Here is a 26,420-nt window from a genome sequence, read left to right as displayed (position 1 = left end):
TCAGTTGCTCATATGATGAATGCTATGCATAGAGTTCTACGAGACTATATTCTGCAGTTTACCATGCCTTTCCTAGATGATGTGCCTATTAAGGGTTGTGCAGAAGAAGAAAAGAATGAGAGTCTTGATTTGCGAGGATGTAGACAGTTTGTGGCTGAACACTTGGTTGCTTGTAAGCAAATATTGACACGATTAGAGGAGGTGAACTTGACTCTTTCAGGGATGAAATCTGTCTTTAGTGTTAATGAAGTCATCATAGTTGGGCATATGGTTGGTTATTATGGCAGGAAGCCTTCACTTGCAAAGGTGGATGCCATAAGTAGGATTGCAGAGTATTGCTCGACTACTTCAGAGGTGCGGAGATTTGTGGGAGCTTGTGTATTTTACATGATTTGGATTTCTCATTTTGCTCACATAGCAGATGTTCTCTATCAGTTGCTTCGAAAGGGGCAGAAATTTCATTGGGATGAGAAGCATTTGAAAGCCATGCGTAAACTCAAGAAGCTGTTGCAGTTAGCTCCTACTCTTCGCAAGGCGGATTATCAATGTGGACGGCCAATCATGTTGACAGTTGATACTAGCCCTATTGGCATAGGTTGGGCAGTGGCACAGGATGATGCTGATGGAAATAGATATGCAATCCGCTTTGGAGCTTAAGTTCTTAATGAGTGACAAAGGAGATATCCGCAGATTAAAAGAGAGTTGTGGGGAGTAGTCACTGCACTGAAGTGTGATAAAGGGTATTTTATTGGAGCTTCAGTTGTTGTGGAAACAGATTGTTTGCCTTTGCTTGGCATGATTACTAGCTGTTCAACTCCAGATATAGCGATGCTTCGGTGGATTTCCTACATCAAATCATTGAATCCAGAATTTCGACACATAGCAGGGAAAGATAATCCAGTTGTTGCTGACATGCTATCTAGAGCGAGATATGTGGATGAGGAGTCAATGCTTGCAGAAGATGATGAGACAGAGTTTGCAGCTTCTGTCCTTGTTCATGATTGTCATGTATCTACTGTTGAAGCCTTTATTGAAGAACTCTATGTTGATGAGTGGCTGCAAATTGGACAGTATCTAAGTTCATTGACTCGAAGAGCTGATTGGACAGATGATGAATTCAAGAAAATCAGAAGAAAGGCTTATGGGTATTTCTTGAAAGATGGTTTTCTTTGGAAGCATCCAAAGAAGAGAGGTGGCTTACCCTTGAGAGTAGTTTGTGAGGTAGCGATGAAGATACAGATTATGCGAGAGTTTCATGAGAGTTCTTGGGCTGGTCATAGAGGTGTGTGGGCTACCTATGAGAAAATCAAAGAAAGATACTGATGGAAAGGGATGTATAAAGATGTTTCCCACTTTGTGGAGACTTGCAGGGACTGTCAGCTTTACTCTTTAGTGCGGCATCGTGATGAGTTGCATCCGACCTATCCACTATATATCCATTATAAGGGGGTGGTAGACTTGGTTACTTTGCCAGTGGGACTTTGACAGATGAGATATCTTGTCTTGGCTAGGGAGGATCTTACAAACTATGTTGAAGGCAGATCTTTGCGGACGAAGACCACCACTACAGTATGTAAATTCTTGTTGGAAGAAATATTTTGCAGGTATGGATGTATAGGCAAGATTACAGCTGATCGTGGAGAGCTAGATGCAAACGAAGCTAGAGAATTTTTCTCATGGCTTGGGATTAAGTTGGCTCTTACTACTTCCTATAATCCAGAGGGAAATGGCAAGAGCGAAAGAGGACATCTGCCGATAGTTAAGGCATTGGCAAAAGCTTGTAGAGGTCGGATTGGAGATTGGCCGAGATTACTACCTTTTTCATTGTGGGCAGATTGCTCTACACATAGCGTGACTACTGGATATATGCCTGCAGAGTTGATGTATGGGCAAAAACCTGTCATGCCTACAGAAATCTGTGCTCTCACGTGGAGTGCTCTTCCATGGCATGAGAATTTATCAAGGAAGGAGCTTCTAGCTTTTCGGATTCATCAACTGGAGAGAAGGACAGAAAATGTGCAGTTAGCAGTTGACCGTTTGAAGGCAGCCCGACTCAGAAAGAAGGATAGGTTTGATTTGAGGCATCGCTTGAGGCCTAGAGCCATAAAAGAAGGAGATTGGGTTCTAGTCTACAACAGTAGTCTAGAGAATCAGCATAGTAGCAAGAGAAAAATGGTTCAAAGATGGTTTGGACCGTATGAGGTGAAACAGGTTTTTGACAATGCTACCTATGAGTTGGCTGAATTAGATGGAACGGTATTGAGGGTGCCCATTGCTGGAAAACAAGTCAAGATTTTCAAGAGAAGAGAAGATGAAGAGTATTCACTTGAAGCATTGGCAGAAGAAGAGCAGGTAGAAGAAATTCTAGCAGAAGAAGTAGAGAATATGGATGATGAAGCTGATGGAGAAACAGGTCTACTAGAAACTGATGAAGGACTGGACCTGTTTGTGGACTTGGATGATCCTGGATAGTTGGCTCATCCGGAGGATGCGCAGGTTTAGAGTGGGTGGATGTCGTGCTGCTGCACATCTGAGTCGTAAACACCTCCATTTTTGTTGTGCATTTGTGTTATCTTTTCGCGTGTGATTCATTGTGTGTGATTGATGCATTAAGATAATCAGTCCTTTCAGTACCCGCATCCAATGTACATACTCCACTTGTGTGATTGTGTATGTGTGTTTCAGTTTGTATGCATGTTGTATGTGTGACAGAAAAATATGAAAAACTGATGCCAAAGGACATTATCAAGATGATAATTTCAATGATGATCTCCAAGAAAAGTGCAGGAAATCGTGGAATCAAATGAGGCGAATGGAGGAGATGAACCAGAGAGCTTTGTGACATCGAAGGTCATTGAAGCATTGAATCAAATCGTGCTATCGTGCTATTTTTCTGATGCTTGTGGTTCATGTCATCCATGGCTGAACTTATGGACCTTGCTCTGATTGGATCACAACAGAAATCCTTTGCTACATTTGATTTCAAAGGTTGGTTATAAATTGGTGCATTTGATACCATGGATTCATGGGAGAAATCATTGAAGTAGTAAAAGAGAAGGCTTTCTGTTTTGAAAGTTGGAGGGAAAGATAGAAAGCTTTGTACTTTCAGAATAGCCTTACGAATGCTATGTTGAGATTGGAGAGGGAAAAAGCTAGGAAAAAGGGGGATATTTTTGAAAGGCTATGAATGGCGGGCTGCGCCCGGATTAGAGACAGACAGAGCTTAGTCGACAAACTCCGAATGATTAATGGCTGGTTGACGAAGCGAGACACGGAGAATACTCAGTTGACAAACTCAGAATGATCCTGATCATATCATGCAATAATCCTCTGTATCCGTGTATGATAATTTGTGCTTGAAAGGCGGGATAATGGTGGAGTTTAAATACATAGACACCATCCGAATCAGAATATCACAGAATGCTGGATGAAAGCTAAGAGCCTGCGTACCGACAAAAGAAAGAGACTCATGACTGACTGAAGAAATGAATGGAGAGAGAGAGAGAGACAGAGACAAGCATAGTGCCGAAGGAGACCATCCAGGTGATAGCACAGACCATTGGCATCAACAACCTGCCGGACGATGCTCCTGATGTTGAATATCGGATTCGAAAGCTTATGAGGAAGCAGGTGTTCGTGGCCAGCGGAAGGACTGCCTGGGAACATGGGATTTTAAGAGCAAACGTCAGTAAGGAGGCTGTAGTCCTGAAGGTCAGTGCCAGGCCTATATGTTTGCACTAGCTGTAACAGAGGAGCTGGATGAGTGGCCTGAATAGCATGCTCGATAGCGAAGATGTTTACTGCTGCGGAGGCTCTCGAGATTTGTCGGTATGATTGGATGCAGAAAGTCCTGGATAAGTGCATCCTGTATCTGAGTGGTCACAACGATTTCTTGCCTTGACCTTGGTTGCAACAATTTCTTGTCTTGATCTAAGATGGGAACACTACAGGCATTCATGGAGCATTGCTGAATATGCAGATGGGCTGAATCTGGAGTGGTGCTATGCCAATTAAGAACTCTACAAGTTTTTATGAAGGAATGGCCTGAATTTGAGTTTTCTGCTCAAATTCTGGACACTTCTGATGCAGTATCTTCATATGGTCAAGTCAGTTCAGACAGCAAGAGATCCTACAACGGTTCAATGTCTTGGGAGATAGCGTGGACTTAGTGCTGGCAGCATGGGAAATAGCTTGAAGCTGGTGCTTGTCAACTTCAGGCTAATTACATAATTTCTATGCACAGTGTGGGAGATCAGGAGTTCAGGGCTTCATTTGGAAGGCTGGTTTGGAAGTATAAGATTAGTGCTCTGCTTGGAAGAGGCTGGTTTTGAGGTACACAAAAGAGCTTAACAACATTATTGCAGATCTATTGGTTACTAATGGTATGCTGAGTGGAAGGCTCCAAAATGCAAATATGAGGTCTTTGAAGCACGGGAGGAAGCATGTCTCCATAGTGCAATCCTAACTGATGCGGTGGTTTCTGTACTTCCAAAGACATTCCCATCCAATGTAAATTATGAGGTCTTCCTAGCATGAGAGTGGGCTTTGGTGTGACATATGTTTTGCATGTGGAGATCTGGAGGCTTGAAAAAGAGTCTTTCAGGTTGTGATGCAGTCTATCAGAGGGTCCTTTGTTAGACATCCCTTTTTGTGGGGGAACCATGACTCCTTTGCTGAGTGTATTGGATTCAAGTCATACAGCTGAAGTGTTTCCATTCTCTGCTGTCCACTGCTATTGTCTTCTCCTGTGGCAATCTCTTGCTGAAATTTGAATGCTGAGAATAGTCTTGAACTGGTGCTGAATGTTGGGTAGACTTATAGGTTGATTGCTCAATGATTAGATCAAGAAAAAGCTCAGAATTATTGCCCAGGAGAACTCTTCCAGCAGAACTCTTCAAGACACATCAAGCTTATGTGCTGATCCGGGTCTTTTACAACCCGGATTATTACCACAAAATTTAGCCAAAGCCCCTATCAAGAGCTTACCATATCACTTTGGGTTTACTCTTCGAGCACTAGGTATGCTACATTGCTTCTCGATTATGATAACTCTAGCAAATGGGGGGAACAAGTTCTTAGGAGGCATGTCAATGTAAAGGGTAAAAGGAATGGTTATCTTAGTGAAGATGAAAATGGATTACACCTAGGAGTTGAGTGAGTGCATAGATTTTTCAAAGGACTAGTCTCCAACTACACATGGGCTCCGTCTGCATCACTAAGATCTGGAATCTATCACCATCATTAGAGGACACCTCACCCTAGCACATAAGTCAATATCCACATCATGGTATCACTTGGATCTTGCACAAAAGCTTACAAGCATGGACCCCTTTTGTCACATGCTTATATGTATTTATATATATATGGGGGGACTAAAGTCAAAGCAACTTTTGGAAGCCGTTTTTTATAATCTCAATAACTCCCAAGAATGCCTAATCGGTTTCAACCTGGTCTACAAAGTTGCATAAGAAACTTTTTTCAAATTCCTCACGGATTTGAAGTTACAAAGGCGCAGACTGCTGGCTACATGCAATTTTCTTCTCTCTTTCACCACACCAACTTTCCACTCTATCCTTCTTATAAATATATTATAATAATGTGCTTTGGGCACCCACCTCTTATAATCTAGCTCCATTTCTCTATTTTATCTACCACCACCCTTGGCTTCTTGCATGATGATCAAGGTGGGGACTTGTCCCATCCACTATTCTCCATATTTTCAAAGATGCCATACATCATCTAGGATTGTGTTAATCAAGAAGATTAGCTTAATCTAATCCCTCATGGAGGCTATATAAAGAGAGCCATGGAGAATGAAGAGGGGGAGGGAGGAGGACAATGACAAGTCCATGAGAGCACTCTAGAATATCCTCATCTCTTTGAGGTAAGCTAAGAGTAAGTTCTTTTATTATGTAGTATAATGGCAAGCTTCCTCTACCTCTTCTCCTATTATCTCCCTCTCTTTTCATCTTCTCATTCCATGTAGCATAATGGCAAGCTTCCTCTGTCTCTTCTCCTCTTGTCTCCCTCTCCTCTCATCTCTGTCTCTTATATTCCAATATGGTGTCTAGTACATATATTCTCTCTTGTAAATTTGTATCTTGGATCTCTTGATTCTCTTTGAGAAAAGGGATGTCCTAGCCCATCCTCCCTTTGGCTAGGTGATGCCCCTCTTTAGTTCTCTTAGTGAGGATTGGAGGTTGGATGGGTAAGAGGCAACCCGTTCATCATTTTAGCCCTCATTTTTTGTGCCCCCGCTGAGGAGTTCTCAAGCTACGCTCTACAACTTCCATGAAGAAAGAAACATCTAGGGAGTTGTCCTCTTCTTCAACGAGTGTTTTTCAAGAAATCACTAAGGAGGAATCTTCATCAAATCCTATTCAAGGGATTCACCGCTCAAGAGTACCGCTATGGTCTCCAAAAGAAGCTCTAGAAAAGAAGGATCTTTATCGACAAACGGCACGTATGTGGGTAAAGCAAGTTAATTATACACACCCTTCTTTGCTTCATGAGAAATCTTGCTCTCATCAAGTCTCTAGGTCAAGGCATTGTGTTGAGTGCTTGGTGTCTAGTGTAAAGACAATCCCTAAGGAGCTTCGTCTTCAAGTGGTGAAGGCGCTTTCAAATTCGGGGATTAACAAGTTTTTGGAGGGTGAGTTACACATCAATGGTGTGCGGTATTGGCGAGAGGCTACATATGGTGATGCGCTGCAACTACTACTAGCAAGAAGACTCAAAGTAATTGAGAAGATAGCTATCGAAGCCTATGAACTTTACAAGGCTAATGATGGTCACACAGAAGCTATGCTAATCAGTGGTGAGCAAATCCTTCGCATCTCTCGAATGGTGGGATCTAAGAGGCCATAGCTTCAACAACACGCTTCATGAAAGTTTGTAGTGTAAATTTGTAGTTAATGCATAAATGACTACTCCTACTTTCTACAACTTTCAATCGGTTCAAAACATTCGGGTGGATGTGTGCATTAGTAAAAAGATACATTTTCAGCAAAGGTTGGTCTTCTATTTTGGAGCAGAGAGGTTGAGAGAGATCTTGTTGTCCCCTGATCCCATAATACTCCCTATTTTGGATTATAACATCTCATTTAATGTGCACATATTCGTTCTACTCTAAGTGTATCCCATGAACCATAGGGACTTGTATGGACCTATCCCTCCACTTGCTAGACAAACCATGCATATAATTATTAGCACAAAGCTCAGGTTTCAAAATATTATAAGGGTCTTATTGGGCCCTTATAATCTTGCTAAGATTAATGCATCTATAAATCCATTTATTCTACTCTTAATAAGATATGACTTGGGCCTAGACGTGTTCATCTTTATTTTGTATTGAGCTAGATCAACATCTTCCTATCATGGCTTTTCCAAGTTTTTTTGGGCACAAAGGTGAGAAATCTCTGGACTTTTTGGATGACTTAGAAACGGCCTTTTTAGTCACAGGCCGGGATGATGAAGCAACCAAAGTACAGGCCTTTCCTTTAGTTCTAAAGGGTGATGCTCGAGTGTGGTATCAAGCTCTCTCAGAGGCTACAAAGGGTAATTGGGAGGATCTCAAGACTGCATTCATGCACAAGTACCAAGATACAGAGCCACCTGAAGATATTTGGAGACAACTCTTAGATCTTCGCCAAACCTTACCAGGGGAGTACCAAGCATATGAATGCATGTTTATAAAATTGTGGGATAAATGGACAGCCTCTTTAGCCGAGGGAGAAAGAGTACCTGATTGCCTTAAGAAAGATTGTTTTCTAGCCGGACTCCATCCTCTACTAAGGGATAAGGTTAAAGGAAAGTTTCCCACATCCTATGAAGAATCAGTCACTTATGCGAGGGAGAAAGATAGAAAATTAAAGTATCAAGCCCAGTTAAAGGGGGGAGTTGAGCCCATACAGGTTTTACCAACCATGCCAAGGCCTAGAGAAATAGCAGAGGCCCCACTTGAACCGGAGATACCACAGCAAGAGCTCCTACAATGCATTACTAATCAACTTGAAATCATTTCATTAAATTTGGTGCAAGGAGTGCGGCCCCCTCCCCTCATAAATGAAGGCAATCGAGGTCCAAGGAGACAAGAAAGAGAATATGTTTGCTATAATTGTGGGGAGACTGGACATGGTATGTACTTTTGCCCTCATCCTAGGCGTTTTCCAGGAAATGGATTCCAACCAAGAAGGAGGGGACAACAAGTAACACCACCTAGGGAAAGGTTTGTTCCGCCGAATCCAGGGCCTCCACCACCTGTTTAAGTTCTCTAGCATCCTTGACCACTTGCAGAGGTGCCGTCCTTGCCTGTCCAACTGCCAGAGAATCATGATATTAGGATAATTAGTTTAGATGAGAGTGATGTCAAAGGAAAGGCCAAAGTAGTAGAGGTTGAAGCAATGCCGTTGAAGAAAGCTCGGAGAATTGAGAGAATGGAGCCTATACCACCAAAGGAGATTGAAAATATGGAAGAGGAGGTAGAGTCATCAATGGCTGCAAAGACACACAACAATAAAAAGAGGAGGGCTCACTCACGCCGACACATTGAGCCAGATGATTTTTCCCTGGGTAAAGGTACTAGAGCTTATGATTTGCTTGCTGATGTGAGGAATCAAGGGCCAAAAATTTCATGGCCACAATTACTACATCTATCTCCAACAGTGCGGTGACAATGGTCAAAGATGGTAAGCATTAGACCCATGAAGAATAGACATGTGAATGCAATCCAAACTAGAAAGATGAAAGATATTGTGCCTCTAGTGGAAGCCGAAATCAATGGGCAGAGAGTGTCAAAGACATATGTGGATGGAGGTGCAGAGATTTGTGTCATGACGGAAAAGTTGATGCATCGTTTGGGATTAGAGGTAAATGAAACTACTAAATTTGGGGCCAAAATGGCTAACAATATAGTAGTAAATTATTTGGGAGTTATAAAGAAAGTCAAGGTAAAGGTGTGTGGAGTGCAATTGGAGCTTGACATGTATGTGATGCCAGTGAAGGGGGACGGCTATCCGCTCATTCTCGGGCGACCATGGCTAATGGGAATGAAAGCCAGACAAGATTGGGAGACAGGGGCTTTAGAGCTAAGGCCACAAAAGGGGCTGCATAAAAAATGGAAGAGCACTATCTACAACATGAAGGAGGGCCGATAGGAGGATCTTGTGTTAGAGACCACCGCTGATGAATGGAGTTCCAGCGAGGGTTGGTTATCTATGACAGAGGGAGAGTCTTCTAATGAGGAGGAAGAAAGCTCTCTAGAAGTGATGGGGATTACATTAAAAGGGCTTTCTAGTAGTGAAATTCCATAGCAGCTTCCAAAGGTCGAGAAGGAGGATTTAGAAAAAATTTTGGCTAAGGATCTATCAGTTGAGGAGAAGGCAGCCTACATGGAAGTGGTGATAAAACACTCTGTACTTTTTATTTTTGATTATGAACACATCTCAGGTGTGACAGCAGTACAACATCACATTAATCTAAAAGAGGGAGCACGGCCAGTGGTGCAGCGACTACGACGATTGGGAGTAGTTCAACAAAACGCTCTACTCACAGAGGTGCAACAACTTTTGAAGGCAGGCTTCATCTATCCAATAGGGGACTCAGAGTGGGTTTCACCTGTGGTGGTGATACCCAAGAAGAATGGAAAATGGAGGATTTGTGTGGATTACAAGCCGCTAAATTCTGCAACAAAGAGAGATCACTTTCCTCTTCCCTTTCAGGATGAAATACTCAACGAGGTGGCCGGGCATGAGAGATACACTGTTTGTGATGGGTATTCAGGTTATTTCCAGATCCGAATAGCTGAGGAGGATCAACAGAAGACCACCTTCATTACACCTTGGGGTTGTTTTGCTTACAAAGTAATGCCATTTGGATTAACAAATGCCCTAGCAACCTTCCAGCGATTCATGAATTATGTCTTCCAACCATATTTTGGGAAATCCATCAGGGTCTTTATTGATGATTTTTATATTTATAGTTCTAAGGCTTTACATCTAGGAAAGGTGGATGAAGCTTTCAACCACCTTGCACAAATGGGGGGGCAATTAAACCATGAGAAGTGTCGCATTGGCGAAAGTAGTGTAACTTTGTTAGGGTATGTCGTAAGTGAGAGGGGCATTGAAGCAGATCCAAACAAAGTTAAGGCCCTATTGGCGGTGCCATCACCATCTTCTGTGAAGCAACTAACCTCTTTCATTCAGAAGGTGCAATATATGGGGCGGTTCATTCATCTCCTCTCCCAAATAATATTTCCACTGCAACAATTAACCCACTCTGAGGAGCTTTTGTGGAGTGACGAAAGTGAAAGGTGCTTTCACGAGGTGAAGAAGGCTCTTAGCACCCTTCCTATAATTTTACAGTCTTGTTGGGATCAAGAGTTTTTTGTCAAATCGAGTTTTGGGGAAGATGCTCTAGGGGCAGCATTAATACAAAAGGATGCTAAAACTGGCCTAATGAGACCAGTTTACTTTTCTAGCAGAGTAAGGACAGCATCAGAACGAGGGTACAAGATGGTCGAGGTGATGGTTTTGTCTCTAATGTTTTCTATAAGAAAGTTTCATCCTTATCTTCTCCCTAGGCCGTTCACAGTGATCACGACAGAAGAGCATTTTCCCTATGCCTTACAGCACATGGATGTTTCAGCTAGAATCTCTAAGTGGATGATACAACTCCAAGAGTTTGACTACACCTTCAAGGTGGAGGATTCTACTTGAGCTTGCCTAGCTAATTTGTTGACCCATAGATGCCATCAAAAGAAGGAAAAGGAGAAGGGAAATGTAAAAGAGGAGACACCTCCTCTTGAGGAGCCGCCACAGGTGGAGAATGCCCATGCCCTATACTTCGATGGGGCCTACAAGCGTATTAAAGACAGAGCGGCAGCAGGAATAGTGGTGTTCAGTCCCGAAGGTGACAAACTTTATGGAGAAGGTATCAGCTTGGAGGATGTCCGTTCTAATAATGAGGCAGAATATCAAGCCTTGCTTTTAGGTTTGAGGTGGTGTCTTTCACATGGTGTCACTCGACTTAATGTTTTTGGGGATTCTATGCTAATTGTTAAGAAAATCAAAGGAATCTAGGCTTGTAAAAATCATAACTTAGCAGTGAAAATGAGAGAAGCTAAAACTCTCATGAGAAAACTACAGAAAGCCCAAATCTATTTTGTGCCAAGGCGCACAAATGGCGACGTGGATGCTCTAGCAGCTGAAAATTTGAAAGAGGTAATGGTGGGCATCATTACAGTAAAGCTTCCCTTGTTTCAGTGTAAGTTTCAACTACAAGATGTGCTTTATTTTCTTGAGCATGGTGAGGTACCTACACATATGAGTAAGAGTGAGAAAAGGTGGCTGGCTACTAAGGCCACTAAATACCGCTTGATAAATGATGTGTTGTATTGCAAAGGAAAGGATACAGTGCTTAGAAGGGTGCCAACAGCAAAGGAGATTACGGATGTGATTAAGAGTTGCCATGAGGGGGTTTGTGGTGGACATTTTGCTCAAGAAATAACCAGTAGGAAGATTCTCCAAGCCGGTTTTGTGTGGCCTAGTCTACATCGAGATGTGCAACATTGGTGCCGCACTTGTGATGATTGCCAAAAGGCCGGACCAAGGAAGCTAGTGCATGAGGAACAAAATCCCATAACTACATATGGCCCATTTGAGAAATGGGGGATTGATGCAATAGGGCTACTCCCACGAACTCAATCTAGCAAGGAATACATCATAATGGGTGTGGACTACATGACGAGGTGGGCAGAGGCTTCAGCAACTAGTAGGATCACAGCCCAAGAAGTGGGAAAATTTGTGTTTGAAAATATTTATTGCAGGTTTGGCACACCTTTGGAAATTATCTCTGATCGGGGTCCTGGTGTTAGGGCGAACCTAGTAGGGGAGCTAATGGAAAGGCTAAAAATCAAGCACAAGCATTCTACTCCCTACTACCCACAGTGTAATGGTTTGGTCAAAAAAGTAAATGGGCTGATTTGTAAGATAATTACCAAGCAAGTACACATGCACTTCAAGCACTAGGATAAAAAATTAAATGCAGCTCTTTGGGCCTACAGGACTTCATTCAGAACCTCACTTGGCTATACTCCATTTCACATCGTCTATGGCCAAGAGGCTTTGCTTCCTATAGAGGTGGAATTGGCCAGTTTGCGTATTTTAGTAGCCAGTCAAGAGAAGAATCAAGATAATAAGTTAGAGGAAATGATCTTGGATCTAGAGAGGCTAGAGTTAGACACAGAAGCAACAGTCCAACACTATTCCATGCAGGCTGAAGAGAGGAGGAAGGCATTTAATAAGAAGCTGGCTAGCAAACACATAAGGGAAGGATCACTTGTGTTACGTTATGATAACCGCTTTGATAACAGAAAGGATGCTAAACTTGTGTTCAAGTGGGAAGGGCCATTCATGGTCATAAGGAGATATCCAAATGGCAGCTATAAGCTAGGTGACATGGATGGGAAGGTTCACAAGACAAGGGTAAATGGATGGCGACTGAAGCCTTATTTTCAAAGAAATATGAACACTTTGGAGTAGTCATTCAATGAAGAGCCACCAATGAGGGGGGGCAGTCCTCCTTACTCTATTGGACCATCATTATCAAGCTAGAGGCATGAATACCTCTAGCCTAAGGGGAGGGCTAATGATCCGGGTTTTTTACAACCCAGATTATTATCACAAAATTTAGCCAAAGCCCCTATCAAGAGCTTACCATATCACTTTGGGTTTACTCTTCGAGCACTAGGTATGCTACATTGCTTCTCGATTATGATAACTCTAGCAAATAGGGGGAACAAGTTCTTAGGAGGCATGTCAATGTAAAGGGTAAAAGGGATGGTTATCTTAGTGAAGATGAAAATGGATTACACCTAGGAGTTGAGTGAGTGCATAGATTTTTCAAAGGACTATCCTCCAACTACACATGGGCTCCGTCTGCATCACTAAGATTTGGAATCTATCACCATCATTAGAGGACACCTCACCCTAGCACACAAGTCAATATCCACATCATGGTGTCACTTGGATCTTGCACAAAAGCTTACAAGCATGGACCCCTTTTGTCACATGCTTATATGTATTTATATATATATGGGGGGACTAAAGTCAAAGAAACTTTTGGAAGCTGTTTTTTATAATCTCAATAACTCCCAAGAAAAAGCGAATTTCAAGAAAATTCTCACGATGTCCAATCGGTTTCGACCTAGTCTACAAATTTGCAGAATAAACTTTTTTCAAATTCCTCATGGATTTGAAGTTACAAAGGCACAGACTGCTGGCTACATGCAATTTTCTTCTCTCGTTCACCACACCAACTTTTCACTCTATCCTTCTTGTAAATATATTATAATAATGTGCTTTGGGCACCCACCTCTTGTAATCTAGCTTCATTTCTCTATTTTGTCTACCACCACCCTTGGCTTCTTGCATGATGATCAAGGTGGGGACTTGTCCCATCCACTATTCTCCATATTTTCAAAGATGCCATACATCATCTAGGATTATGTTAATCAAGAAGATTAGCTTAATCTAATCCCTCATGGAGGCTATATAAAGAGTCCATGGAGAATGAAGAGGGGGAGGGAGGAGGACAATGAGAAGTCCATGAGAGCACTCTAGAATATCCTCATCTCTTTGAGGTAAGCTAAGAGTAAGTTCTTTTATTATGTAGTATAATGGCAAGCTTCCTCTAGCTCTTCTCCTATTATCTCCCTCTCTTCTCATCTTCTCATTCCATGTAGCATAATGGCAAGCTTCCTCTATCTCTTCTCCTCTTGTCTCCCTCTCCTCTCATCTCTCTCTCTTATATTCCAATATGGTGTCTAGTACATATATTCTCTCTTGTAAATTTGTGTCTTGGATCTCTTGATTCTCTTTGAGAAAAGGGATGTCCTAGCCCATCCTCCCTTTGGCTAGGTGGTGCCCCTCTTTAGTTCTCTTAGTGAGGATTGGAGGCTGGATGGGTAAGAGGCAACCCGTTCATCATTTCAGCCCTCAGTGCCAATGGCATAATTATCTTCAAACACATGAATGTAAAACAGTTTATGAGATACTATAGATTTTTCTGAACATGGACCTCATGTAATTTACTTGACAAGAAATATAGTGAACTTTGGCATCAAAAATTCGATTTCTTCTTGTTAGCCTCTTTCCTTGTTGCAACTTGAACTCCGTGTTCAGCAGCCCTTACACGAAATCTACGACACCGTACACTTCTTAACCCTGGACATCCAAGAGACAGCACCTCCAGCATAGGTGAATACATAGCCAGAAGTGGACTTCCTACTATCTGCATGTCCCGCATAATCGGAGTCAGTGTACCCCACGACCCTTGTATCCTGGTTGCCATAGCAAATACACATATCTGTTGTGCCCTTCAGGTACCTCATGATACCCTTCACGGCTTCCCAATGTTTCCTACCAGGTGTAGCCATAAAGCGTGCCACAACAACAACTACAAAGGCAATATCTAGACGAGTGGCTATCATGGCATATATCAAACTGCCCATGGCTGAAGCATAAGGGATCTGGGCCATCTCGGCCCTCTGCTCATCTGTCTGCGGACAATCGGCCTGTGATACCTTCACATAAGAAGGCAATGGACAACCAATAGGCTTTACGTCCTGCATGTGGGAGCGCTCAAGGACTTTATGAATATACTCCCTCTGTGACAAGTAAAGGAGTCCCTGATGCCTGTCGCGTCTAATGCGCATACCAAGTATGTGAGAGGCCTGTCCCAAATCCTTCATCTCAAAGCTCTTCTTCAGCTGAGATTTAAGAGCATCTAACTCATCATGAGCTTTCCCTGCTATCAGCATATCATCCACATAGAGTACCAAAATAAGCAATGAACCATCACAGGCTTTCTTCGTGTAAAGACACGGATCCATAGCACTCTTGCTGTAGCCCTGTGACTGCATAAAGGCATCAAACTTATGATACCATTTCCTAGGTGCCTGCTTCAAGCCATAAAGACTTTTCTTCAACTTGCACACTAGGTGCTCCCTGCCAGGTTCTGCAAAGCCCTTAGGCTGCTCCATATAGATCTCATCATGCAAGTCCCCATGTAAGAAAGCTGTCTTGACATCCATCTGATATAGATCTAAGTCAAGCTGAGAAACCAAAGCCAAGACCAAGTGCAGGGTGGTCATCTTAACCACAGGAGAAAAGACCTCATCAAAGTCTACACCATGCTCCTGCTTAAAACCCTGCTACCAATCTAGCCTTGTATGCCGGCTTGGGGTGTCCAGGGATACTTTTTAGCTTGTACACCCACTTGCATGGCAAAGCCTTCTTGTCCTTAGGCAAGGCAACCAAATCCCAAGTCTCATTTTTATGCAAGGAGTCAATCTGAGACTGCATAGCCCTCTCCTAGGAGTGACTGTCACCCCTGCGCATAGCCTCATCATAAGTGAAAGTCTCTCCTGTATCTGTAACCAAAACATAATGCATAGAGGGCTGAAATCTATCAGGTGAACGTCTGTCTCTAGCAGACCGTCTCACTGCACGCTCTGCTGCCTATCCAACACCCTGACCATGATCATCTGCTGTAGCTGTAGGCTATCCAACTGGCTGTGCAAGAGCTCTAGGCTTCTCCTAAAAGATCACTCTGCGGATCTCAACCACCTTCTTAGGCTGCCTATGCATCTTGTCTTCATGGAAGACTACATCATGGCTACGTACTATTTTGCATGCCTGCGGATCCCATAGGCGATAGCCCATCTCTCCTGAATCACCATAACCAAGAAAGATGCATTTAATGCTCTTTGGATCCAACTTACTCCTCTTGTCCTTGGGCACATGGCAGAATGCCTCACATCCAAAGACACAGAGATGCGCATAAGAGGGTGGCTTACCAGCCCAAATTTCCTCTATAACCTGAAAATCCAATCCACTAGAAGGCGATCGGTTTATTACATGCACTGCCGTACTAACTACCTCAGCCCAAAAGCTCTGTGGTAGGCCTGCATTGCTAACCATAGAGTGGACACGCTCCTGAATAGTCCTGTTCATGCGCTCAGCCAAACCATTCTGGGCGGGGGTGTAAGGGGCAGTCAACTGACGCTTAATACCCCTGTCATCACAAAACTGCTCAAAATCACGTGAGACATATTCTCCCCCATTGTCAGTCCTAAGGCATTTCAGCCTATACCCAGTCTATTCTCAACAAGAGCAAGCCAACGCTGAAAGACTGCCAAGACATCGGACTTTTGCTTTATGGGATAAGCGCACACTTTCCTAGAAAAATCATCAATGAAGGTAATAAAGTACTTCGCACCACCCATAGACATACACGGCATGGGCCCACAAACATCTGAATGCACCAAAGCCAAGGGCTCACTCATGCATGGCCTGCCTGATTTCTTATGCGTAGACCTATTCTGCTTACCATAAAGACAATGATCACACGAGTCAAAACGTGCATAGTCCAAAGGCAGAAGATACTGCAAACCAGATAACATTTGCATTCCCTTCAAAGACATATGCCCCAAACGGGCATGCCAAAGTGATACATGTGGGATAGAGCCCACTGCCAAAACATGGTCTACAGAAGACCCAGATACAACAAGAGGATAGAGGCTACCAGCCTTGGCGCCTCTAGCAAGCACAAGTCTGCCTCTGGTAATCTTCCAGGCAGAATCCCCAAAACAGACATGAAACCCTGCATCATCCAACTGTCCTGCAGACATAAGACTGCACGTAAGCGCAGGTACATGACATGCATCCCTGAGAAAAAAGAAATTGTCAGAGGAAAATTGCAACTGAATATCTCCACAGCCCACAATATCAAGAGAGCTGTCATCTCCAAGTCTGACTGATCCAAATACAGTACGGTAAGAGTGAAACCACTCACGGTAAGGGGTGACTCGAAGCTTGCACGCGAGCTATGGCGGGAGAGCAAGAGCAAGAAAGAGAGAGACAAGAAATGGGAACTCGAATAGTCACAATGTGTGACCGGGCCTTCCTTTATTTACTAATCACTAAAATGAATGTAAAGAATAAAGTGACGTGACGGGCCCGCCACCTGCAGTGTGCAGTGGCGGGTACTATCAATGTAGTAATACACGGGGCGGCACGGCGGAGGCGCCTTTACCCCAACATTGTTGAGATTGACTCAACGAAGAAGTGGACCTATTTGAGTGATACATTTGTTTTGCCAAATCACTATGAGAAGGTAAGCGTCCCTAATACTTGATGCGCTTTAACAATCTCAAAGTGGACTTTTATACTAATCGTAATATGGATCAGGTCGTCTTTTTCCCTAATCCGCAACAACCTCAATGGTGGTATGTCATTCCCATGACATCTAGGAGTATCCCCGTGTTTGCCAGAACCCCCGTACCGATCGTAGAAGAGACACCTTTAATAGCGGCAATGACAGAAGGCATACAAGAAACTAGGATGAACTGCCTCGATGACCAAGACATCTCACCTATGGAGATAGAGGAGATTGAGGATGGGTTTTTTAAAAATGAAGCAGAGTTCTCATTTTGTGGAGAATTTTGTATAGATCTCCCAGTGTATACTGAGCTATGTCAAGATGAGATTGTGGAACCCTAAACAAAAGTGACTCGATCAAAACGTTCCTCCCACTATAGCAATGCCACTTTTTGCAAATCGGTTAGGACAGTTTGTATGTTTTTGGAGTATGGTGTTTTGTATTATCTTTTTTTTTAAATTATGTCCTAGTTTTATTATCTAATTCATTATCTAATTGACTTATTATGTCTTGCAATTCATTATCTAATTGACTTATTATGACTTGCAAATTAAGTCTTAGTTTTATTATGTCTTGCAATTCATTATCTAATTGACTTATTTTTCCTTGTATGTGCAAGTTTAGGATTTGGGCACGGACGGCAAGATGAGTCAGGATTTTACAGATGACGACATTGACGCGATGCTAGCGCATTTCTCACCGGAGCAACTAGCACGGATCAAAGATAGAGCCGATGCATAGCTTTCTCGTTCCACCTCAGCACGATCGGCAAACTCTAGATGGTCTGATGCTTCGGTCTCTAGTAGATGCAGTCGCAGGTCTCGCTTTGCTTTAGAGTCACGTGGTCGAGGAGGAGGTAGCTCCTATTGTGGGGACGCAGATGCAATCTCTCCCACTTGCATTGCCACCAAGGAGTCGACACTGTCTTTCACTAGCAGTGGCGGGTAGACGTCTACTGCTCCCACTCCTTCACACACCCCACCGATCACTCCCAGGGCCAACAAGAAGTACACGAAACCCACTCCTCCAGGTATGTATTTTCACATGAAGATTTTCGCAGTAGCACTTATCAATTCAAATTGTGTTTGACACATTTGTATTAATGTCATGAAAGTACCCGTTTGCAAAATCTTACAGGTTACTCGTATCTCATAGATAAGGCCTCTGGCCATTTATACATGAATGATGATGGAAAAGTTGTCATCTCTAGGATGCATGAGTTGTGCCAACAAGTATTTCGGCACAACATTACAGACAAGTGGAAGGAGATCCCAGATGCCAGCAAGGAGTACATAATCGATACATTGTATCGAGAGTTCCCTCAGCCCTCTAGCAATGATAGATTTTCGAGAGGGTGGATGATGACGCGTATGCATGACTATCAGTCGCATAGGCGGTTTGATGCACGCGAAGCAGTCAAGCAAGGCAAATCAAAGCCGGAGTGGCTAGATACAGAGGACTGGAGTAATCTCCAGGATGAGGCGACATCCACTCCAGACAAGTGGAAGCAGTAGAAGGACGCAGCAAAGACGCGCTTGGACGCAGGGTCGGTGCATCACCTTGGTAGCGGCGGCCACGCAACATTCGTGGCAGATTTCATAAGTATTAATAGGGTAGAGTACTCTAATTTAATGGCATCCATGTTGATGTATGTATTTCGAACATGAATCTCAAGTACGTTGTTTTTCAATGTTTGTGTGCCACAGCAAGGTTTTACGACGCAACCCGACTGCACTGGAGGTGACATACGGTGAGAAGCATGGCTTGAGTGCCCTGATTGAGAAGCTCTATGCTCGTGGAGGACCGGTAATTAGTAATAAATATCATTCCTAATTTGAGAAATCTGTCATTATATGTCAGTTTGTATTTGGTACTCACAATTATATATGTATTTGCTGTTGTAGACTCCCTTCGATATGCCACTACAGCGAGAGGAGTTTTCTGATGCGGATGAGTCGTAGAGAGCAGATTAGGCTACATAGGATTACTCCCCATCTTATATTATGTAAGGCCTTATGGCCTCTATCCTCCATATGTAATAGCAAAGTATATATGATTCAGACTTCTATGTTGTAGCATGACTCCATATTTGCTTTGTCGCAATAGCACTTCTCAATTTAAGTTCTGTTATTTTCTTTATTAATGCAATGCACATTTCTGTTAATTAATGTCATGAAAGTACTTGTTTGCAAAGTCTTGTAATTATTTAGCATCGATTGTCTAACTTCTTTGACAGCAGGAATTGTCTCTTAGCCCTGTGTGGCTCTAACTGTGGCAGGGCTGCATCTGCAGCTCTGCCACAAAATTTTTTTTTCTCTGCAACCGTCAGTATCAGTGTCAAAAAATAATTCTGCAATCGTCGGTATTAGCGTCGGAAATTCTTTGTAATCATCGCGATTTTTGTCGGTATTAGCGTCGCTAAATAGCGAGGCAAATAGCGACGGTTTTGTAGCGACGCTAATACTGACACTAATACTGATTACGGGGATATTTTTTATATATAAAGAAAACATCGTTATAAATGTTGTTATAGCATGTATATGTTGTAGTGCCTGTTGTGCCAAACACGCACTGTATACACAAGAGGAAGCTCACTCAAGAACACAAGAAGAGAGATGGAGGCCAAAACTTTTTCTTGCTAGTTCTTCTTCTTCTTCTACACACTATACAATGTATACACAGTATAGATAAGATACAACATAAAGGAAAGTGGCCTACTAAGTCAAACAGTGCATAACCGACTACACTAATCGATTAGCGCTATGTCTTTGCCAGCTGTAGGTAGGTGTAACAAACTAAATATAACAAGTGATAAGTCAGTGGCCATGTGAGTATCATAATAATCACCAACGTGATAAGTGTAGATGTGTGGACTCATCTAGCCAGGCAGTCCATCATCAATGTCCGCACGTGTTGAGCTTGCCATCTCAACACTTCCCCTCAAGCTCAACTCTATCTTTGCAACTCCAAGTAAGCTTCGAAACTTTCGAAGCGAAAATGTGAGCTATCTGATCCTGTGTATTGACATATACCAAGTCAATCTCTTCTGCAAGTACTTTCTCTCTCACAAAGTGGTAGTGTACCTCAATGTGTTTTGTCTTAGCATGGAACATTGGATTCCTAGCTAGCTATATGCTACTCTTGTTGTCACAATGAATGACAACTGGACCATCTCCTTGCACATCCAAATCACCTAATAACTTTTGCAACCATACCACTTCACATGCTACCAGCACCTCTATACTCAGCCTCTGTACTCGATAAAGCAACTATAGGTCACTTTTTGCTGCTCCATGTAACTGCTACACTACCAAGGGAAAATATGAATCCACTTGTAGATCTTCTGTTTGACATGCTACCAACCCAATCTGCATCTGTGTATCTAAAGACCTGTATATCCTTACTTGTCTCATAAAAAATTCCATAATGTAAAGTGGACTTCACGTACCTCAATATACATCTAACTACATCCAAATGAGGCTTTCTAAGCATCTGCATAAACTGACTGACAAGGCCAACAACATAGCTCAAGTCTGGCCTTGTGATAGTCATGTAAATCAAACTCCCTACTATCCTTCTGAACATAGTAGGGTCTTCTATCTCATCCCCAATATCATCACTCAGCTTCGCATTTTGCTCCAATGGTATTGAAAGAGGCTTACATGTTTTCATACAATACTTGGATAACATATCCAAGCCATACTGCCTTTGGGATAGCCATATACCATTATCACGTCTGATCACCTCAATACCAAGAAAGTATCTCAGCTCACCCAAATCTTTTATCTCAAGCTTCTTCTTCAAGAAGTCCTTAACTTCAGCAATCCTAGTGTCATTGTCACCAGTAATAATCAAGTCATCCACATAGATGACTATGATGACCAAACCTGCATCTCCCTTTCTCACATAAAGTGAGTGATCAGCATCAAAAATACAAAATCCAATATTGACAAGATACTCTCCAATCTTGTTAGACCATGCTCTAGGTGCTTGCTTCAGCCCAAAGAGCACCTTCTTTAACCTGCACACATATGTGGGATGCTCTAAATCCTCATAACCTGCTGGTTGCTCCATATACACTTCTTCTTGCAATTCACCATACAAGAAGGCATTCTTAACATCCATTTGCTGCAAACTCCAACCTTTGGCTGCTGCCGAGGCAATCACATACCTAACAGTTGCCATCCTAGCAATTGGACTGAATGTCTCGTCATAATCTATGCCATATGTTTGAGCATAGCCTTTTGCAACCATCCTAGCCTTATACCTACTAACTGAACCGTTTGCATTATGCTTGACTTTGTAAACCCACTTACAGCCAATAGCTTTCTTACCCTTAGGTAAGGCTACCAAATCCCAAGTCTTATTGGCTTCTAATGCAGCCATCTCCTCATCCATTGCTACATCCTAATGAGCATGACCAACAGCATCCTCAAAACAAGTGGGCTCAACATCTTCAACTAGTTTCACAATATAAGCATAATGGTGAGTTGCATAATAACCTTCAAAACCAAATCTTTTAACAGGGTATCTGACCCTGCTAGATCTGCATACCACCGGATCACTCAATGGATCCTTTACATTACTATGAGCTCTCTGTACACCTGGTCTCGTGATAGAAGGAATACCAAGCTCATCATTAAAGCTCTCCGAACCACTAGAATCTCCATCCAATCCCAAATGACTGGTAGATGCATCATTACCATCCAACACTTTCTTCTTTCCTTTGTCCTTCCCTACAACACTTATAGATCCACCTGAAGATGCGGGGCTACTCCTTAGTCTCCTAGACCAAGGGCTCACTGTAGGTGTAGTACCAGATGATGTTTCTGGTTCACTAAGACTCCATGATTCTTATTTATCTTTCTACACATAGCTGTCATGATCATTATCATTATCCAAAACATCACCAACAGGTGTAAACCAACTTCCCATCTCATCAAAGATAACATCCCTGCTCACTCTGAACTTACCTGTGACAAGGTTATAATAGCGATACCCTTTCTACTCTAAAGAGTATCCAATAAAAACATATTTTTCTACCTTTGGATCAAGCTTCTTTCATAGTTCATCTGGCACATGAACGTATGCAACACAGCCAAATACCTTCAAGTGCGATACATCAGGCTTCTTGCCAGTAAAGCATTCTTCATGAGTAATCCCATGAATTGCAACTATGGGATTTCTGTTCATAATGTAAACAGTAGTATGGACAGCCTCAGACCAAAAATATTTGGGCATATTCTTTTCAACCATTAATGCCCATGCAACTTCTGCAATATGCATGTTTTTTCTTTCTGCAACACCATTTTGCTGTGGGGTATACCTGCAAGTAAATTGCCTCTTTATCCCATGAGTCCTCAAGAAGCCACTGAACTCATTAGAGAGGTACTCTTCCCCTCCATCTGATCTCAAGCACTTTACTTTTAAGCATGTTTCTGTTTCAATAGTTGCCTTAAAAGATTTGAAGTGCTCAAACACATCACTTTTTTCCTTCATAAAGTATACCCATAACTTCCTTGAATAGTCATCAATAAATGTGACAAAGTATTTACTGGCACCAAGAGATACATTCTATGTAGGCCCCCAAACATCTTTATGCACTACATCAAGTATTTTTCTACTCACTTCTCTATAGCAGAATTGCCAATACCTCTATTTTGCCATCCGCCTCTTCCTCTATAGCTCCCCCTACCTCTAAAGTTTCCTCTGTCTCCAGAAACCTGCATTTCACCAAACTGTTGATTGAACCTGTTTTGTTGGTTATCACCAGCATGTCCCATACCACGGCCTCTCGAATAGAATCTACCACATCCCCTTCCTGAACTCGAGTACAATGCTTGGACCTGTTCACCATTTCTTTCAGACGAATCACCCTGCATATTGATCTCTTCAGTAATCATGAGAGAGATCAGCTCATCAAAATCTGAAAATTTCTTTCGTACATATACTGAAGTAATAAATGATTTCCATGCCTTCTCATTGTTAAGGCCACTCAGAGTGGATGAAACCAGATCATCATCATCTGGCATTGCATCAATCACTACTAAAGCATCTGCAATGCTCCTTACCTTCAACACATACTCATTGACAGACATTTTTCCTTTCTTCAGGGCATTTAACTCTTGCTTGACTTGAATCTTTCGTGCCTTTGTATTTACTGAAAACATGCCCTAAAAATTTGTCCAAGCTGAATGTGAAGTTTCTGCATTCTTGATATATCTCAGCATAGTATTATCAATGACTACAGATAACCAGTACATCACCTTTTTATCTTTCGCATTCCACTCTTTCCTTGCTTTTAATTCATCTATAGTCGAAGGGATACCCAGCTCTAGCTCCTTTTCTTCACCTGAGACAAACTCATAAAGGCCCTTTCCAAGTAGGAAGTTCGTCACATGGAACTTCCATGAAGGATAGTTGTTCTTGTCGAGCTTCTCAATAATGGGATTTCCACTATGAACAGCAAGCTAGTCTTCTGCAGTCTTTCACAACATGTGCATAGCACTACGCCAAGTAATCTTTTTCACTGATTGCTCAATAGTACATGTAATCTACAACCTGTTTGCAGATAAACCTTATGTTTGCTTCCTACAAACACCTCAAAAATTATAGATTCACAATCTATAACCTGTGCACCCATTTTCGATCAATACAATCGAAATCACAGTGTACCCTGAAACTTGCGGCTCTAAAATGGGGCCTGAAATGGCCTCAAATGCCCAAAAAAACTACGAAAAAGCCCTAAAGGGCATATTTGCAGAATATATAGTGATCTGCTTGCACACCAAATCTCAGAGCAATCTGAGATTTTTGCTCGACCCTGCTTCCGGTGCCTTCACAGGCACTATCCAAGAGAGAAAGTGGAAGAATGGGAGAACTTCTTACCCGTGGCTTGCTTGCTTGAACCTTGCTTCTTCTCCTTCACTTTAGCCTTTAAAATTAGCCTCTCTCATTGGCGCAGCTCTGATACCATGTCAAGAATCATGTGGTGGGGGGATTTCCTTGAGCTGTTGTGCCAAACACACACTGTATATACAAGAGAAAGCTCACTCAAGAACACAAGAAGAGAGATGGAGGCCAAAACGTTTTCTTGCTGGTTTCTTCTTCTTCTTCTACACACTATATGTAATATATCAAATTCAAATTTTTTTAATTTCCCTCCCGATTGTCATGCTGTAAGGGGAGGGAAATAGAAATGTGGGTTAAGCTCCTTGGTGGAGCTCGGCGCCTTCCACCGCCATGCAGATTGCCACATAAGGAGGGGGAGGATTCCCCTCCCTCCCCTATTTAAGAGAGGGTTTGCTCCCTTCATGGAGGAAGGTGGACGCAAAACGCCGTCTACCAAAAGGAATGAGGGAAGGCTACGACGACAGGCTGCATAAGGCGTGAGTGAAGGGAGACGGCGACCTGACTGTGGGAGGCATCGACGTTGCCATTGTAAAGGAAGGAGGAGTAGAGGACCATTCGTCGTGCCACGCTGTGGAGGAGAGGGAGACACCAATGACACGTCGCCGCCTGGGCTCGTTTAGCCACCGCCAACAATCCTCCAAGTCACCACGCCGCCACGTACTGCCAGAAGCTTCTTAGAAGCTTCTCTAAGAAGCTTCTAAGGGGGGCTCCTCTAAGCCCCCCTTCCCGTGGAGCCCCTATAAATCCCCTTCCCATTAGAACTCTCCAAAATCCCGATTTCCTCCCTCATGTCCCCATTTAATTCTCCCCCCCCCCGCCCCCCTTCCGGTTTTATCTTCTTAAAGGCCTTTCACCCCCTTGTGTTGCCCTTCAATTTTCCCCCTCCCGGTTTAAATCCTCTTTAAGGGCCTTCTTAGCCCCCTTTCCCCAGGTTCAAATCCACCTTAAACCCCCCATGTTTAACCTATACCCCCCTTCTTGAGCTTTTTTTTGAAACCCCTTTTTCACCCCCTCGTGTCCCCTTTTTACACACCCTCCCCCCCCCCAGTGCACTAAGCCCCTTTCACCCCCTTGTATTCCCTTTTAATATTTTTCCCCCGGGGTTTCTAAATCCCCCTAAGCCCTCTTCATCCCCCTTATGATCCCTTCACCCATTGTGTTGCCCTTCGTCCTTTCCCCCCCTGGGTTTTAAAACCCCTAAAGTCATTTTCACTCCCATGTCCAAAGTTTTCCCAAGGCCTCTTCTTATGCCTTCTGGAACCACACCCACACACCCTTTTTTCCCATGTATATACCCTATAGGGCCTTTTCTTTAGGCTTTGTAAACCATTTTCCCCAAAAGAAACTAAGACCTTAAAGGTCTTATTACCCCTTCTCGTGGATAAACCCTTAACTGTTCCTTGCCTTCCCAAAATACCCTTGGGACTTGGTTTCTCCCCTGCTCGGAAAAGTGAAGAAGAGTATTGACATGCAAGGGAGCGACGGTGGAATTTCGAAAAGGAGTGTAAAGCTGCTTCCACATTCGAAGGACTACAACTGCGATGCCGCCTAAGAAAGTCCAAGGAGTAGCTAGGGGAGGGTCATCTCTCGGTATCCATGTGGATATCTCACCCCAAATCCAGGTTTTTCCTTCTTAATTTTATATCGGTTTTAATTCAATCGTGCAAGATGAATTGTTAGGGATAAGATATATTTTTTCCTAGTTATTTACGACGAAGGAATTTAGTTTAATTGAACATACAAAATAAATAAAGCATAAACATAGTTTTCCTTCAAATTGCATTATGCATTGAAACAAATTATGAGCAAGATTATTTACCCACTAAAGTAGTCTACTTCGGTTAAGCCTAGAAGGTATAAAACTGCATCTTGCACTATTAACCCCTATTCTTTTTACAACGAATTATCATGAAAGATGCGAATCATGAAAGGTTTCTTACGACACCTAAACTCTAGGAAGTTATCATTGCTAACTGCATAACTTAGCAAGGGAAAGATTGCTTATTTGGCATGAGTTTTGTACGCAAGGAAAAATGAAGATTAATTGAATTTTCCTAACCTCAAATCAATAAAGTTTAGGATTGAAAATTCAATTGACACATAGATAACAAATCGTGTGGAGGTGATTCTCGATATTACCTTCTAAAAGTTAACCAAATTAATATAAACTTAGAAATACCTATGCTGCGAAATATTCATTGGGAATGATTTAAAATCTAAGAAACGTTTATACCTTAAATACTTGCCCACATTCCCTGATTGTAGGGTCAGTAAATCGTAAACGTAAA

The sequence above is a fragment of the Lygodium microphyllum genome, chromosome 11 (assembly GCF_053477565.2).
Source record: "Lygodium microphyllum isolate KBCC chromosome 11, Lygodium_microphyllum_v1.1.10, whole genome shotgun sequence".
NCBI lineage: Eukaryota > Viridiplantae > Streptophyta > Polypodiopsida > Schizaeales > Lygodiaceae > Lygodium > Lygodium microphyllum.
This window is presented reverse-complemented; position numbering follows the sequence as displayed.